Genomic DNA, 16,341 nt, shown 5'->3' with positions numbered 1-16,341 from the left:
CTCGCCTACAAACTAGTAAACCATCCACTAAATGTCCCATCCATCCAGAATCTACTCCAACCCTGTCACACCACTATACCACTAAGATCCAGCAAACAAAAATCACTTGCAGATCACTAAAGACAATAACTCTACTGGTGAAGCACTATTCTCTTGTGCCATAGCCAAATTATGGAACTCCCTCCCACCCACAATTACCTCCGTACCATCATGCACCCACTTCAAAACTTTACTAAAAGTGCACCTAAAAACATGCTGGCTATGCCCTTGCAACTCCCACTCTAATATCACCCACCCCATCCAACCATTACTTTTCCTTCCACCCCACTAACTACCTTGATTATAGCAAGCTCAGATGCTTATAAGCCTACTACTTATTATACAGCAGGAACTTCTTATTGTAACAATTGTTAATGTCTGTTATGTACTTCACAGATAAAGATTCTAGTTGCCTACTGATGTACTATGTTCTTCATCTGTAACTATGTTTGTAATTAATTGCTATGTTAATCAAATTGTTAATCGCTATGTAAATCCAATGTGCCGACTGTCTGTATATTTTAACTGTGGATCTTTTCTCCCTGGGCATCTGCTGAAAATGGACCTACGTCCAGTCAGACACTCCCGGTCAACAAATGTAAATAATATAAAATAGAATAAAAATAAATAAAATAAATGTGTATATATGTATATATGGATTCTTTTCACAAGCTAGAAGTTTCAAAACTTCATACTGGAAACGGTTGAGACCATAATATCAAAGTTTGGAAACTGAACTTTTTAAATGGAAATCGCCTTACAGCATGGAATGGGAAATTTACCATTTACCACTGTAGTACAATCTTGGAGTTGGTATATTTATTTGGGGGTGGGGTGGGAGGGCTTTTTGTTTTTATTTTTTTAATTACAATTTCAATGTTTCACAAACCTGAAGAAGTGTACCTTGCCAGTACGTGAAAGCACTTATTCCGATAATAAATATAACATTATTTTTACTATTGTGGTGACTTCTACTTCATTCTGTTTGCTGCTACGTGAATTTCAACGTTTAAAAGCTCCGATCTCATGGTCTCGACCATTTGCAGTTCGAGGTTTTGAAATATTTAGCTTCTGAAGTAGATCTCTCTCTCTCTCTCTCTCTATATATATATATATATATATATATATATATATATATACACACACACATATATATATATATATATATATATATATATATATATATATATATATATGTGTGTGTGTGTGTTTATGTCTGGACACATCCCTGGGCGAGCTGCAGTACACACCTGAAAAGACAGTACAGATGAATACTGTGTGCACTGTGCTACACAATGTGCTAACAACCACACATTATGTTTGCCCTCTGCATGTGTGGGTGGCCTACCCGAAGACCCCCAGACATCTCAAGATGACATTCCACAGCTATTAGAGCAGGAGATGGAGAACACAGGGGGCAGAAGAAGCATGTGTGAGTGACAGACAATTTGACCACAAGTCCTTGCTCAGGCAACATGGCAGCATCTGACACACCTTGGAGTCATAATAAGCCACACATATAGAAGTACACTGATTAAACAGTGATGTCCAGGTGTTGCCCCACAACAGCAGAACAGATTGCATCTAATGGAAATTTCCCAGTAGATGTACACAATGAACATCAGACATGACAACATATTTGTAACATATAACATGCAGAAACCAAACATGAGAGGGACCATCAACACAACCACAAGTGGCACAGGATGCATACAGACTCATAGTGGTGTACGTGTGTATGGCAGACAACAAAGGCCATACTGTTGTGAACTCCATCCCTATTTCTCCACTATTCTGTAGACATGAAAGCAACTCAGGACTACTTCACAATTGCTGCAATATCACTAGTAACTTATAGCAATATAAAATAGAGAAAAAAGTGTTAAGTACTGAATGGAGTCACCTTGGTCAGTTAAACTGACAGGCTCATATGACATCAGAGTCCACAACAACCACAGAAATTAAATCATCAGTGGTTTGCACAACATTCATCATCACCATGGGATCAGACTGACACTACAGGACATAGTGGATCAACTCTCAGTGTTACTCAAATGCAGCCTAGGGAGCCCATGCTGATGACTTACACTGCAGTCCTGGCTGCCCCTGTCATGTATGGAAACATTTGCTTATGTTGCTCTACAGAGGAGACTGATGGGACAACACCAACATGTGGAGACACATTGTGGGAAGGAGATGGGTGCAAGATGACTGTGTGATTGTGACTGCTGGTCCCACGCTGGATTGGTCAGCAGAAAATATGTGTGCACATTGCAGCATGGATATTAATGCCCATTGGGGATCAGTTGATCTACTGAGAGGGGACCTGCCTTTCCCATGTGGCACTTGGCTAAGCACAGTCAAGTCATGTAAAACCTAGTCCATACTACAGCACTGCTGTAACCAGGGTTTTAATGGACTGTGCCAAAAATAACATGATGTTATTCTGCGCAGCCAACATCCCCATGACCTTACCATCTCTGCACTCCTGTCCTTCATGCAACACAGACAGCTGATGTGCAACACAATCTATGGCACAGATTCGTGCACAAATATCAAATACATGACATTGCTGGGCACGTTCATTTGCCTGTAGGAGTAGACGGACATTCGCTGACAAGTGCCGATGCACACCAGCTGCACACCCATGTCTAATGTAATGGGCATTATCAATGAGTTGTGAGAACTGTTAACATGAGCAGGAGTCTCAGCATGAGTCTGTTTTTCATAGATCTCATCCTGTCCACCATCCAATGTCCCCACATTATCAGAATGGTTGGATATGTTTTCCTCCGCATCTAAGGCAACAGCCTCATCCACATAACTTATAGCATCTGGGCTGGACTGTATCACCAAATCTGTATCCTCTGTGTCAGTGGGCCATGCCAGCACAATCAGACAAATCACATCCTCCGCAGGATTAGGGGATGGCCTATTGGAGGATGCAGGCAGTGGATGTGCATAAAGAAGTGAGAGATGATATTGGTCAGATGAATGTATATCACATGCTGGTGCTCAGTAGTGACATATAGCACAACAATGTCACTACAATGTTGCAGAAGCAAAGGACTTACCAGGGGTCATGTCTGAGTGTGACCCACAGAACCTATAAAAGAGGGGGTTGACAATTGTGTTACACATACAACATATTTATTTATTTAGTCTTATTTATTTATTTGACATTTGGTTACTGGGAAAGTCTGACTGGACGAGAAACCCATTTTCAGTAGAGACTCAGGGAGAAAAGCTCCAGTACAGAGAAGAAGGAGACAAATATATAGCTTTTACATAATTAACAACAAAATAAAAGTCAAAAATTGCAGAGAAACACAAAAAAGAAAAAAACATATTTTGAAGACTGGCAGAGATGGGTGAAGGCTGCCAGCTTGGCAGCAGTAGGATATCCACATCACATATTAATTAGTTGGCAAATACTAACTGGCTTGTAGTGGTGTGGGTAGAGTGAATCTTGTTGCTTGTTTGCAGTGAGCTTTGAAGGTGTTTTTGTACTCTAAAACAGCCACAGAGTGAATACTCAGAGTTCAGATCACAATTGTTTTATTTCTTTAGTTAGCTTAGTTAGTCAGGGTGAGCAGGCAGCATGCTAGCAGAGGAGTATGGAAAGCAGACAAGGAGCCAGCTGGCAGAGATGTGCCAGGCTAGGGAACTGGTGCATGGAAACCTGACTAAGGCAGACCTGATTGCAGCCTTGGTTACAGATGCATCAGAAAACAGCAACCAGGAGGACAAACAGACTGGCAGTGGAGATATAATACCCTCGGAGAATGGACAGCTCAACCTTTCTGCAGTGGACTTAAAAATCCATCTAAAGCTAAATAGACTTGAGTTGGAGGCCAGGCATATGAATTAGAAGCAGCTGAGAGACTGAGGCATCTAGAGAGTGAGGAGAATGAGAAACTGCTATGCCTGGAAGCTGAGGAAAAGGAGAGGCAGCAGCAGCATGAGAAGGAGATGCTGACTCTTCACCAGAGTCATGGAGGTAATGGTAAAAGGAGTAACTGGACCCCAGAAGCACAAAAAGTCAGTAAACGTCTTCCACAGTTTAAAGAGGGGGATAATTTTGATAGTTTCATTCATATGTTTGAGAGGGTATGTAAACAGTATGAAGTTGAGCAAGGGCTCTCTGTATGGTTCCTGACCCCCTTACTCCATGGTAAAGGTGTAACTGTTTTATCTAAAATGTCTGATGTTGCATGTTTTGATTATACTGATGTAAACAATTGTCTATTGGAGTTTAAGCTAATACCTGAAACATATAGGAAAAGGTTTTGTGAGCATAGACGCAAGGCAGAGGAAAGTGTGTGTGTGTGAATATGTTGCTAACTTGAGCACTTATTTCCATAGGTTGGTGAGTGGATTTCAGGTCACCACTTTTGAAGGGCTGGAAGACCTTTTGGTGAGGGAACAAGCCCTTAGCACTTTGCCTGAGGACATGAGGATCTGGTTAGCTGATAGATAATGTGCTACTTCAGATGAGTTGGGGAAGAAGGGAGACCTATATCTGGCAAGCAGGGCAGCCCTGCACAGGAAGGGGACCCCCCAGTACTGCTCATGGGTCTAAAGGAACCCATGGTGGGAAGCTCAGACTGCCCCAACAGAATCTGCCAGTAGCATGGGAAGCCACTAGTCCAGGTACATGTCCAGGAGCTAGGGTTAAATGTTTTGAATGCAACCAGTGGGGCCATGTGGCATACAGATGTCCACATAGGCAAGGTGGGGAACAAAAGGTGAGAGGGCCAGTAAGTGGGAAAGGTAAAATGCCAATAGTAGGTTGTCTTGGGACAACAAGGGTACCAAACTACCACCAGAGGCTATATCCTATTGTAGTGAATGGCAAATAGGCCATTGCCAAGAGAGACACAGCCTCTGATATAACCATTGTAAAGCCTGCAATGATTACAGAGGAGAACAACTTGCCTGTGCAGTGTACTCCAGTCAGGGCTTTAGGAGGGATCCCATTCCAAATACCTTTGGCTAGGGTTCACCTTGACTGGGAGGGTGGAAAAGGAATCCAGCAAGTAGGTGTGTTTGAGGATATACCTGCAGGTGTCCTGATAGGGAATGATTCTGATAGTGCAGTACCCTGTGCTTGTGCAGTTGCATGCAGTCAGACTAGGAAACAAGTATGTGGGTCTGGTAGCTTAGAGGAGACCCAGACAGACTGCATACTTGCAGCTAGGACTGATGAGGTGGTTACTTCAGGGAGGGAGCTACTCTGTAGCAGTGAGACTGAAGGTGAGCCACAGCTGCTTGTGGGTACTGATGTTCCCTTGGATAGATTGACTGCAAAGGTAGAGGTGAGTAGTAGTACCCAGGCTGATAGTGAGGCACCACTGTCAGAGGATACCAAACTTCCTGTGGAAGGGGAGCTGGGAAGGGTTACAAGGAGAGAGTTGAGACAGGGTCAGCTCTCAGACCCTACATTGCAAGGCATGAGGCAGGTAGCTAGGGAGGCACCTGATTCTCAAGGGAAGGGGGAATCTGTACACTGGGACAAGGGGTTACTATACAGAGAGTGGACCCCTGAGGGAGAGCTAAAAGGTGAGAGAGTACAACAGTTGGTAGTGCCTAGAGCCTACCGTCTGGCACTTCTAGCCATAGCCCATGATATTCCCTTTGCAGGTCATATGGGCATAAAACATACAAAGAGGCATATTATGCAGAACTTCTATTGGCCTGGAATTTCCAGAGCTTTTACAGGGTATTGCAGGACCTGTGAGCAGTGCCAAAAGGTAGGCAAGGCATGTTACAAGGTGAGAACTCCTTTGATGCCTTTGCCTGTGACTGAGGAGCCATTTCAGAGGGTAGCTATGGATATTGTGGGTCCTCAGAGTATCCCAATTTCCACAGGGAAAACATATATCCTAGTGGTAGTGAATTATGCTACATGATACCCTGAGGCAGTAGCTTTGTCCTCCACTGAGGTAGAAAAGGTGGCAAATGCTTTGTTAGAGATTTTCAGCAGGGTAGATTTCCCAAAAGAAATACTGACTGACAGAGGTGCCAGTTTCATGTCAGACCGGCTGGCTTGTCTGTGGAAACCCTGTGGGGTGAAGCAAATGAAAACCACCCCCTACCATCCCAAAACTAATGGTCTTGTTGAGTGGTTAAACTCTACAATCAAGTCCATGCTACAGGCAGTTTAAGAGGGAGTGGGACAAATATTTGCCCCATCTGTCATTTGCTTACAGAGAGGTTCCCCAGGAATCCACAGGTTTTTTGCCCTTTGAGTTGCTGTATGGGCATAGGGTGAGGGGACCTCTAGATTTAATGTGAGATGAGTGGGAAGATAAGTGCAAGTCTCACAAGGAGTCTGTTTCAACATATGTCCTAAACCTTAGGACAAAGCTCAGAGAACTCATGGGCTTGGCCCAGTAGAACCTGGCAGAAGCCCGACAACAGAAAAAGGTGTGGTATGACAGGAATGCTCAAGCTAGAGAGTATGCTGTGGGGCAGCAGGTAATGTCAGACACAACAAGCTGCAAGCGGCTTGGGAGGGTCCCTACAAGGTGATAAGAAAGGTAAGTGATGTTAACTACATGGTTAAACTGCTAGGCAGACAGCAGGGGCACTAATTGTACTATGTTAACATGATGAAACCTTACCATGATAGGGAGGCCCTTGTGCTGAGCATTTGCAGTGGATTGCAGGAGGACTCTAATGGACATCTGGGGACTGATCTCCTCAGTGAGGCTCAGGCTGACACCTCAGTGAAAGGGATAGCAATGTCCCAGCAGCTATCTCCTGCCCAGGTTTGAGAAATCCGAGCAGTGTTGCAGGAATTTGGGGACATGTTCACTAGGAAACTGGGGTGCACCCACCTGGGCAGCACCAGGTGGATACAGGACCCCAAAGACCTATTAGGCAGACCCTGTATAGAGTGCCTGAAAGAGTCAAATAGACTCTGAGGGAGGAGGTACAGAAGGTGTTGGAACTAGGGATGATTCAAGAGTGCAACAGTCCCTGGGCCTCCCCAGTGGTGTTGGTGCTAAAGAGGGATGGCAGCACCAGGTTCTGTGTTGACTACAGGAAATTAAATAGTTACACAGAACTAAGTATCTTGCAACCATTGATCTTACCAAGGGTTACTAGCATGTGCCCTTGACTCTCAGTGCTACATAGATGTCACTTTGTAACTTCTTTTGGCTTGTATGAGTTTACAAAGATGCCCTTTGGGATGAAGAATGCCTCAGTGACTTTCCAGAGGCTGGTAGATAATATACTGGCAGGATCAGGAGGGTTTCCCCTTGCTTACCTAGATGATATTGCCATCTACAGCCATTCCTGGACAGAGCACCTTCAGCATGTCAAGGAGGTGCTGGGCAGACTACAGAGGGCAGGGTTGAGCATTAAGCCAAGCAAATGTCAGGTGGGTATGGTGGGGATCTCCTTCCTAGGACATAGAGTGGGGAGTGGTAAGATAAAACCAGAACCTGCCAATGTGGAAGCCATTCAGGCATTGCCTGCACCAGTTACTAAAAATCTGGTGAGGGCATTTTTAGGGACAGCAGGGTACTAGAGAAAGTTCGTCCCCCATTATAGTACCATAGTTGCTCCCCTCATAGACCTGACAAGGAAAAACAAGCCAGATAAGGTAGTGTGGATCCCAGCATATGAACAGGCATTCCAGAAGCTTAAAGAAGCTTTGGGAGGACCCCCTGTGTTAGCCAGTCCAGATTACAGCAAATAATTTGTTGTGCGGGTGGATGCTTCAAACTATGGGGTGTGGGCTGTACATATCCAGATTTCTTCTGAGGGGAAAGAGCACCCAGTGGTTTATCTCAGTAGTAGGTTCCAACCCAGAGAGAAATGCTATTCAGCTGTAGAAAAGGAATGTCTAGCCATAGTGTGGGCACTGCAGAAACTTCAGCCTTATCTGTATGGAAGGAAATTCATTGTTATGACAGATCACAACCCCCTAGCATGGTTAAACAGAGCCAGCCAGCAAAATGCCAAGTTGCTAAGATGGAGCCTATGGTTGCAAGCATTTGATATGTCAGTGCAGCACCGCAGTGGGAGAAACGATGCCAATGCAGATGGGCTCTCAAGACAGGGAATGGGGTAAGGTACACTCAGTTGGACCTAACTCTCTCAAGCAGCATTTCTCAATGGTCACTTGAAAAACTAGCTTGAGTTTTCGGGGGAGGGAGGGAATGTGAAGACTGGTATAGATGGGTGAAGGCTGCCAGCCCAGTCAAACACAATTTGGTACATAATTCTGTCCTTTGTAAATATGAATGTTGAAATACAGGCTTGTTTTCTTAAATGAAAGGATATGCTGTGAAATGTTGAACTTCAAAAAAATGTAACAACATTGCCCTCTGCTGTAAAGAAAGCTAAGACAAGCATTTCATGCCTGTCCTTTGAAGCTGAAATTACTTCATGTCTGTCCTTTGAAGTTAAAGATTCAGAGTCCTTCCATCTGGGCTATCACATTCTTTCTATTGTTTTAACCAAAAGTTAGATTGCTAGATTTAAACATGCAAATGTATTTTATTGCTATGGTTTCTGCCTAGGTGTAAAATAATGTCGATGTAGTTTCTGTTGGCCTGGGAACCCCATGAAGTTGTGTAAAATGATGTAATGTTTATCAGAACTGCAATTTCAGTTTAAACCAAGAGAACCAGAGATTATTAAGCATATTTGTCTTGACCATCCAACTCACAGCACTGTCTTGCTCGAGATATGTTATCTTAGACTTGTGATTTCTTTTAGAAATAGCTAGAAACTAGAAATATTAGACTAAGTGTTTTTTCTGTGATGTCAGAACTGTAGTACTGAATTATTTTAAGTATTTCTGAGTGATCTCTGAACTCTTGGCTAGCACTGTGTAGCAGAAAGTATTGTCTTGTGTTTTTAATTATTTATTATTAAATATGTTTAAAACCTTTTAACTGTGGCTGTTTTGTGTAGAGATAAGTTAAGCTCTAAGAGTACATTGCATGCTTATATTGATCCTGTACCAAGTCACTCTAATAATCCTTGACTGTTTAGTCACACTTACCAATTGGATAATAATATTGCACAGTAATAATTGGTCACCCTTTTAAGGGCAATTGAGTAGCTGATAAGTATTAGTGGGTGGTGGCAAAGTAAATTACCGTATAGTCTAGGAGAAAGGGGCACAGCTGTAAAACCTGTGTCAGCCTTCCCCAGAAGTGTCTGTGTGGTTGTATAAACTCTTCTCAAAGTGTGTGTGCATGTGTGTGTGTGTGTGTGTGTGTGTGTGTGTGTGTGTGTGTGTGTGTGTGTGTGTGTGTGTGTGTGTGTGTGTCTGTATGTCAGCTACTTGGGCAGGGACACAAAACATTTGTTGGACAGAGAGGGTGCTAGAGGTTTTAACTTGCCTACTAAGCTGAGATCTGGACCCTATAGCTGTGCCAGTGGGGAGTCTTATTGGGGACCTGGAGAGCAAAGGAGCAACCAGCTCCAGACTGACTGTGATCTCTGTGTGCTCTTAAGGGAAATTGCACTTTACTGTGTGTATTTGTTATCATTTGCTCATATATGAGACCCCCTCTCTGGTGTTAGCAGTGAAGATTGAGGCTCCTTGAGTACTGAGCCAGGGCTCAGGCGTCACACATATATATGCATTTTTACAAGGGAAGATGAATACACAAGTCTAAGACAGTTAACATACTTAGAAAATTTTACAAAGAAGATTAACAAATGCATATGGCATATGTGAGAAATAACAGCATAACACACGCCTGACATGTCCATGTGGGAATTCAGTGCCAGAGGTGAGGGCTGAAATGCAATTGTTGAAGGAAAACAAAGGCATACAGACTGTAGTAGGGAGCAAATACTTGCCAACATGTACCATTCCAGCAGAGGTGAACCACACAGTAGGTAATACATACACATACTGGTTGGTTGCAGCTGAGTTACCAATGGCGTTTGTCTTCCACAGGGGTAGAAAGACACAGTATTAATGGAGGACAACAACAGAAGTAACAGCAATGACATGTAGAAATCAGAGCAAATAACATGCCAGTTACATCTTCCCTGTGTGGTGAGTGTGTTGTCTGTCATAATCCGGATCCTGTAGTAAGAAAAATACTAAACAAACACAACATGTGGCTATGCAACACAGTCATGAATGCAGGCAGAGGTGCCTGATGACATATTCATCACAGTAACTGGATAAGGTGATATTTAAGTGACATATGATGCACATGTTGGCCAGATGTCCCTGTATGAAAAACAGTGACATTCATTTCATGCAATGCAGGTCTCTACACAGTGCTGCAGCTTATTAACATGGTGAGGAGGCATACCTGGTCTGCCTGTAGGTACACCTGCATAGATTATGTCTCCTGAAGATGTATCTGTAGGTTACAATGGCTGATGAACATCATATCAGTATACACCATGTGTCATTAAATATGGCAGAGGTGTTAGCAGGTAATGGTCACAGTAACAATATCTTGGGACAATAACCTGTTATTTCTTGTTGCTGTGATGAAGTGGATGGATCTGTGCAAATGAATACAGACAACATTACAAACATTACTGGAAGTGTTATGTATGTACTGCAGTTGTACAATAACATGCCATAACATTTACTTTGGTTGTTATCCATGTGTGTGGCACATCTCTGCTCTTACAACACAAAAATAACAATACATGACTATGCATCCAGCAATAATCTATACTGAAGTACTCTAAATACAACAATGTCCTGAAAAGTGTCATATAAATGTATGACATGGCACACCTCCTTCAGTATGTCACTCACCACTTGCTGTATGCAGGGATGCCAGAAACTGCCTCAGATCATCCTGGGTAGTCAATGGTTGGCCACCACTGTGGCATCCCTTGACCTCTCAAACTGGCTTATCCTGTTGGCTGCATGAAGGATCATGTTGCAGCACCATTGGTGACAGGCCTCCTGGGATCTATTACGAATTTCCACAGCATTGATCTTGTTGGTAAGGTCAGCTCACACTGCCTTCCTCTAAACAGTATTCCTCACCCATCCAGGAAGCTGGCATGGAACAGCAATTCTGATTTCATTATCTTGTTGAGAAAAATTATTGCCCAGGTCAGTTTATCATCTGGAAGACAGTTATATGCACATGGAAAGATTCATATGGACATGATTATGTTGACAGCATTTGTCAATTGACTTCTCCATTCATGTGCACTGCAAAGCTATATAAAATAGTCCCTGTCTTGTATAGTTCTGTGACATATAAAACAACAGATGTGATGTGAAGACAATGTCTGAATACGTATCACATAGCACAACATCATAACTTATGATATCTGTAGAGGTTGAATGTGGGATTTGAACCCATTACAGCGGAAGGTCAACCACAACACCATTATGCTACATGCTCAGTACAGTATGAATGCACTTCACACATACTCTTTATAACACGTGTAAACCAATACTATTAGATGGCTCTCAGACACAGCCACAGTGTATGAGACACATGTTAATAATGACATCTACTGTCGATAGACATTAAACAACACAAGCCAATACAGAAAATCTGTAGAAAACAACCAGTTATAGTAACATGAATGGCTGCATATTATCAAAAGTGAGCAGTCAATGATATCCCCATTTTGTCTGCATGAAACGAAATTCAGAAGCAACTACTACTATATTACTCTTATCAGAAAATACCTGTACAGTAGCTATTGTACAACTTACGGAATCCATCAGAAAGCCTTGTTATCAATAAGCATACCACATAGAGTACAAGGCAACCATACATGATGGAAGATATATTTTTTATTGTGGCACTATTTATAGTACATTTATTACTAAGCATCAATGAATATCCATAACATAATCAATCAACATGCAATGTAAAGATACTCTTGGAACATGTTGTTTTCCATAAATATACCACAGAATGTACAGAATCACCATCAATACATACAAATGTATTGTCAGTGCTTCTGTATGTACTGTTCAATGGGGAACTTTCCACTTATCTGTACAAGTAAATATATGGAAAACTTGCTTGTTAGTGATGCAGATGTACCCACCTGTATGAATACAGGTCAATCCTATACCCCTCCAGTAAGCCACATGCATTTGGTATTACAGACAAATTTTCCTAAAAAAATATTAATGTAAGCATGTACAGATACATTTCTAGGGAGTAATTATACCACAGGTCTATAAGAAGATAAATATTTCCCGCCACAGCACTAGCATCAGGTGTCACATTACGTTTGAAGCTTCCTGTAAGTCAAGTATACCTAAAAATGAGGCCTGTTAGGTGCATGCAGCTTTTTAAGTCCCCTTTGCACTATACATAATTAATGAGGTTCATCATTTAAGGTTTTAGAATCCCATTTGAGCATATCCACAAAATTTCTCAAAATTTACACAGTAATCAATAACAGTGTAATGAGAAGGTGTTCTGTGTAATTGAATAGGTATCATTAGACAGGATTATCTCTGATACATGTTCATTACCCTCCAATAATATGAAAACATCCTATAAGCACCACTTTTAAATTGTAATTTTGATACATTTACAGATCAGCCATTGCTACTTAAGAATTAAATGGGACCTCAGTGAGCAATTTTTGGAAGTTTGATACTCTGAAATTCATTATCAACATGAATATTGTGAGGAGGCTTCAATGTGTCTGGATGCCAAACTGGACTGAGGAGAAGCCCTCCCAGATGTTGGCCATCTATGCTGGAGTAGAGCATTGCATGCAAAACAGACCACAGAACTTCACTATGATCAAAATATGGAACCACTTGTGAGAGAGCACCGATCTTGCACAGGGATTTACCAGACTCATAGGAGCATAGAATCATAGGAAGTTACTAGGCTATTGGCCCCAAGGCCCTTATAAGTCCAGCCAAGTGTTTAGCCCAACTTTAGACAAGTCATCATCCAAAACCCCTGTCCAGCATGGACACAGGTGAAATCCCAGGGGTGTATTTTCTTTTTCCCCTTCCAGTTATCAGGTTGTACTTGAAAAGGGATAATAAGGTTCTCTGCCTTGAGGTGGAAAGGGCATCTATTAAACAGATGGGGAAGTCTCTGGGATACAAATCTGTCCCGCCAACAAGTCCTATTGATGTCACAGACCAGGTGGAGTTTGCACTTGTGGGTTACTCGAGTGGAGCTTGACTTGTGAATATGCAGCAGTCCCATCAAGGCAGGGTCTGAGATTGCTTTTTATGCCAGACAGAGGTTACCTCTGATGAATCTGTATGAAACTGAGTAGAGGGACAGATCTTTTAGCCTATCTGTATACGGTGCATGTTTGAAGCCCTGGATTCTCCTGGTGAGGAATCTCTGTGGACTCTTCAGCTGCTGCATGTGTTTTGTGAGATACATGCTGAAGCGGGAAATGCACTCAATAATTGGCCTTATAAGGGAAGAATACAGGGATGTTATGACCTCCTTGTCCCTGAATGAGATACCCTTACTTATATAGTGTGCCATATAGAAAGCTTTCCATACAATGGAAGCAACATGGTGGTCAAAAGTCAGGTTGCTATCAACCTGGGCGCCCAAATCCCTCATGACTGATTGCATGCTTAGGACAGTGCTATCAATGTGATAATATGTGGGGACATCACTCTCTCCAAAGGGGATGATGATGCATTTTTTGGCATTCAGCTTGAGGCCATGTTTCTTGGAGGATATACACATCATGTGGGGAATTGATGACCGTGCCCAGCTTGCAGTCATCTAAAAACTTGGTCAGTCATAACCAACTGGTTTTGGCCTGCACCTTAGAAAAGTATATCCTGAATAACAGCGGTACCAAGACCGATCCCTTGGATACGCCACTCGTTACAGGTCTACTGCTTGAGTTGGCTTCCCCTGTTTTGATTAGGTGAGTTCTATCAGTCAGCCAGTTTGCTACCCACCTGATAACATATGGCTTGGTACCTAGTTGAGAGAGTTTGTCTACTATGCCTGAGTGGGGAATAGTGTTGAAGGCTTTGGCCAGTCAAGGTAGGTGGTGTGTACCATCTTCCCCTCATCCATGGCTTTGATAACTGTCTCAAAGAAGTCGACCAGCTTTAACAGACATGACCTCCCCTTGACAAAGCCAAACTGTGTAGGGTTGAGTGTTTGGAGGTTGCCATTGCCCCTGTTCATGAGGTCCATGATAGTCCATTCCATGGCCTTGCAGTTCAGGCTAGTTAGTCTGATGGGACTATAACTTCCCAGATCGGTGGACACTCCACCTTTGTGTAAAGGGATGACAGCAGCTGCCCTCCACTCAGCTGGGACAAAGCCAGTACTCAGGTTTTGGTTGAATAGGGTGCCTAATGGTGCTGCAAGTTCATGGCTGAGTTCATGTTGTAGTATGCATCCCGGGATATTATCGGGTCTCATGGAGGCTGTATTTTCTGCCTTTGAGAGGGCAGTGGTGACTGTTACACAGAGATAAGGGGATGGGAGCAGGTACATGGGATGTCCTGATTTACTGATGGGGGATAGAAGGTTGAAGTTTTCACTGAATCTTGTCAGTCAGTAGGTTGGCTAAATCTACAGCATTTGTGTATGTGGTGTCCTTGACCACCAGTTCTGAACAGATCTGTGTGCTTCCTTTGAGACTACAGACGTATGTGAAGAAGGCCTTATGACTGTCTCTAGTAGATTTGTCCATTTTGGACTCAAGGTTGGCTTTAGAGGATTTCATTAGTGCTCTTATTTGCTTGTTCATGCTAAGGATAGATTGCTTTCAATTGGGCACCTGCTCCTTCTTGGTCCTGGACAGCAATTTTTTCCTTTTGTTATATAGATTATTTATTGCAGATGTCCACCAGACAGGTTTACTCGTCCTTGTGGAGGATGATTTTAATCTGTCAGGTATTCCTGATTCCATGCATCTATATAAGTGCACATATAGTACTTTGGTGTAGATTTGGACATTGGCACCAGTTCCAACAGAGGGGAATGGGGCTGTAAAGCTGTTTATACTATCCCTCAGGAGGTTGTAATCAGCTTTGGAGAAGTTTTTTTTTTGTTTGACTCTAGCTAGAGGGGGAGGGGTCAGGGGAGATGCTGACATTGAAAGTGATGACTTTATCATTAGATCCTACCAGGGAGGATGATACTGTGGGGGTGCTGCAGTGGTTACTCATGTTGGTTAATACCAAGTCCAAGATATCATCATCTCTTGTGAGGCTATCAACTAGCTGCTCCAAGGCATTTGCATTGATAAAATCAAAAAATCTCTGGGAATTTGCATTATGGCATGAGTAGTTTTTCTAATTTATGTTTGTGTAGTTAAAGTCGTCCAGGATCAGTGTAAAGGGTTGAATTTTGATAGATTCAAAGAGGTCCATATAGGTGGAGTGGGCATCCTAAGTCAAATTTGGGGGCCTGTAGCTAGTTATGATTTGAATAGGGGTCTTGTCAATGGTTAACTGCACCTGGAGTGTCTCCTGTGCATCATATTGTTTGACCAGCCTGGAGGTGTGTGTGTCTAATATAAATTGAAACTCCATCTTCTTTGGCTTTGCTGCCCACAGTTTGGGGTCTAAATGTATGATAAGACGAATAACCAGGTAAGGCTGGGGTGCTCTCCACAGCTTTGAACCAGGTTTCTGTGACTGCACAAATGTCAACATCTTCCAGGTTTAAGAATGCCTGCAATGAGTGCAGTTTCATGTTTTGACTCCTAGCATTTAACAGCATGACCTTTTATTTGCATTTTGTTGAAATGTTTATGTTGCTTTTATCGACCTCAGGACTTTTCCTAAAAAAAGCTGTATGAGGGAGGCAAGAGCCTTTGCCAGAAGCCTGAAGCCCAAATGAGAAAGATGCAGACCATCTCTAGTCATGGTCTGTGGATCATATCTTCCCAGGCTGTTATGTACTGGATCCCCCTGGAATGACACCAGAAAGTAAGCCAATTGTTAAAGTCAATCATTTTCTGTTTATATTGAGGCATCATTCTGGGTGATGGTAGAATGCTGCTTAAGGATAGGGACATACCTGCCTGGGACACATATTCCTTGTGCTCAATTATGTCTCTCTTCATATAGTCCAGGGAGGTATGTCTGAAGTCATTCACACCAATATGGACTATGACAGAGTCATAACAGTACTTGTTGTTGAGACACTTGAGTGCGTGTGTGATATGGCAGATTCTGGCACCTGACAGACAACTAACTGTGACTTATCCAGCCTGGTGAGAAGCACATCTGTGTGTCTCACAATGGAGTCTCCTATGACTAATATGCTGTGTTTATGGTTAGGCCTTTGTGGTTGCAAGACACAGGTGTGTGGACTATGCATGGTATATGATGTGGAGGGTTGTAGAGTTTGT

This window comes from Protopterus annectens, chromosome 6.part0 (genome assembly GCF_019279795.1).
Source record: "Protopterus annectens isolate FY-2018-M chromosome 6.part0, PAN1.0, whole genome shotgun sequence".
NCBI lineage: Eukaryota > Metazoa > Chordata > Ceratodontiformes > Protopteridae > Protopterus > Protopterus annectens.
This window is presented reverse-complemented; position numbering follows the sequence as displayed.